Source organism: Monopterus albus, unplaced genomic scaffold (genome assembly GCF_001952655.1).
Source record: "Monopterus albus unplaced genomic scaffold, M_albus_1.0 scaffold328.1, whole genome shotgun sequence".
NCBI classification, from domain to species: Eukaryota; Metazoa; Chordata; class Actinopteri; order Synbranchiformes; family Synbranchidae; genus Monopterus; species Monopterus albus.
The window spans coordinates 445,362-447,961 of record NW_018128208.1 but is presented as its reverse complement, the minus strand read 5'-3'; the positions used below and the strand labels follow the sequence as shown (position 1 = coordinate 447,961).

General features: G+C 38.0%; 1 protein-coding gene across 1 annotated transcript in view; it reads left to right on the top strand.

Moving 5' to 3' along the window:
* Positions 1-2,600, top strand: part of LOC109974350 (calpain-1 catalytic subunit-like) — a 42,784-nt gene that overhangs the window by 15,699 nt on the left and 24,485 nt on the right. The window lies entirely within an intron of this gene.

The window sequence follows — 2,600 nt, the reverse complement described above, 5'->3', positions numbered from 1 at the left end:
GAACAGTGGCACAGAAGAGAATGTGGGAGGACGAGGTGAGTAGCGACATGGTCCTGGTCAGCCACTGTACATCAGTGACTCTCGTTTTGCCTTTCAACATATAGTGAGAGCAGTGAAAGTTAAGGAGGGTTCATTCACTGATGGCTGAAGGCTCTGAGGGAGGAGCGTCAGTTCACTTTGGTCTGAGTGCGAGGTTGTACTGTCTGTGAAAGAGCAGAAAGTTCACTGATTTCAGTTTTTTACACCATGAATGTGTTACAAACTGTTGCCAGATAATGACAGTGAAAATGAATTTCAAAACTAACTTAAATAAAACTCGACCCTGAGTGAAGGTTGTGAGGTGATTTATGTCCCAGTGAACAAATGTTGTTTTCTGAATGACTGCAGAGTCGGGGTGTGGTAGGCAAAAAAGAAGTGCACATGTGCCCGTCATCATCCATCCATCCATTAACTATACCACTTATCCTGTGCACATGAACCCAATGGGTAGAATCTCCCTTCAGATGCAGCTTTAACGTATATTAGATCTGGTCAATGGTAATGTAGGTTCATGATAAGGATTGTATTGTATCCTCTCACATACTTGGATGTAGACATAATTAATAGAAAGTCTTTTTCAACATGTTGCAAACATGGATGATTTTCTTTAGTTCCCCCATTATGTTTTTTTAATATACCTGTCTCTTTGTCACCGTATTTATCATCAGCATCACAACTGACAGTAAATCCCTCTGTAAATGTGATGCTTTGTGATCTGTTGTCTTTAGGTGGAGTAGACAGACATCTAATGCTGGTTTTAGAGAATTTAAGAAGGACTCATCTGATTTACAGTAGAGCAAACACTCTAACCAGCCTTCTTTGCATAAAAACAGCCTTAAATAAATATCCCTAAATATCTCTAAAGCCTGATGAATAGATCTGTAATTTATCTAAGCTTCCTTATTTAATCAAAATGTTGGCTATTTGTTTCTTCAGTCTCTCTTCTGAAAAACAGACACAGGCTTCTACATACAAACACTGTGTTTCTGCAGTGATGGACGCTGACTTCCTAGTCCACAGTAACCTCTCCTTGTCAGTGTTACATGTCTTAATATTTCAATTAAACGGGACTTTAACATTTAAACTGGTTTTACGCAAATGCCAGCAGTTACTGCAAAATCGCCCGATGTTCAACTTGAAACCCATGTTTGCTGCTTAGGAGGAATGTTACTTGGTGTGTGTGTCTGTCACACTTTGCTGGAGCCTAATATCTGAAAGATTTTGATGCGTACATGTATAACTAAGCATTCATTACATGACAAGAGAAGTAAAGAGTTGTGTTTCTATACTTTATGTCTATATCTGTTCTCAGGTGACTGCTGGCTGATGGCGTCCCTGTCCTGTCTGACCTTGCTCTCCAATATGTTTGTGAAGGTGGTGCCATCTGACCAAAGCCTGTCTAAGCCTTATGCCAGGATTTGCCATTTTATGGTAGGTGTGGCAGGATTAGATGTGCAACAGAGAACCTGTCACTCCCTGTCCTAACTTCTAATCAGACAAATTTCTCAATAGATCGTCTTCCTTCTAACAATCAAACCAGCTGAAACGCATTTTGTTTGTTGCTCATAGGCTTCACTGTGCCTTACATGTCTGGTACCGTGGTGTCACATGGTCTCTGGGTTCTCTGGGTTCACAAGCCACCAGTCTGAAATATAAATTTGATGAGCACATACACACAATGAGGAAACATTAAGAATTTGCATTATTCTAAATGTAAATTAATTAAAACAACCCAAATCTCTAATGTGTATGAAACAATGTCACATGAATACATAATTGTTCAATGACTGGTTCAACATTAGATTAAGATGATTCATTTTGAGTCCTATGAGTAAGAAGCTCCACATATTAATAAGCCAGACAGAAAAAGCTGCCTGATTAAATAAGGATTAATGAAACGTTGCCCTGTAGACACATCTTGTCCTACTGAGCCAGAAATCTTGAGAGGTGATATCAGGTCACTGGTTATTTAAACATTTAGAGATAAATGTATGTTGAATTTTGAGGGGAGTATTATCAAGAAAGGAAATTATTTCTGTCCATGGGATAAAGCAAGATTGAGATGACACTCGCTATTAAATTATACACATCACTGAAATGATAAAAGTAATAAACTAATTGAATATGAAATCTGATGTGTTTTGTTTAATCAGAACTTCAGTTCAGATATTTTTCAGCCATAATTTATTATTTTATTAGTTGAATTTTAGCCGCTGGTCATAAATGAAACCTTTGTTATCAGCTAATAATTAATATTTAGGTTTAACCAACCCACAGACTTCATTTATTGCTGATGATGCATTCAAATTGAAATTGCTAGTTAATGGTTCATTGGCTGATCTGATGTGAATATTATAATCTGATATTCACTAGAGCAGCCAACGAATTCAACTACATGAAACTTATTTTACACTATAAGTTGAAATCCTTACCCTTCTGATAACAAGCGCAGCCTAAATTCATCTGCGCTGTTTAACCTTTTCATTGTGCCACCCCTAGATATTTACTGGCCTCATCTGACCCCCCCTCCCCAGTAAATCTTCAGGCACCTTTGTCCTGAG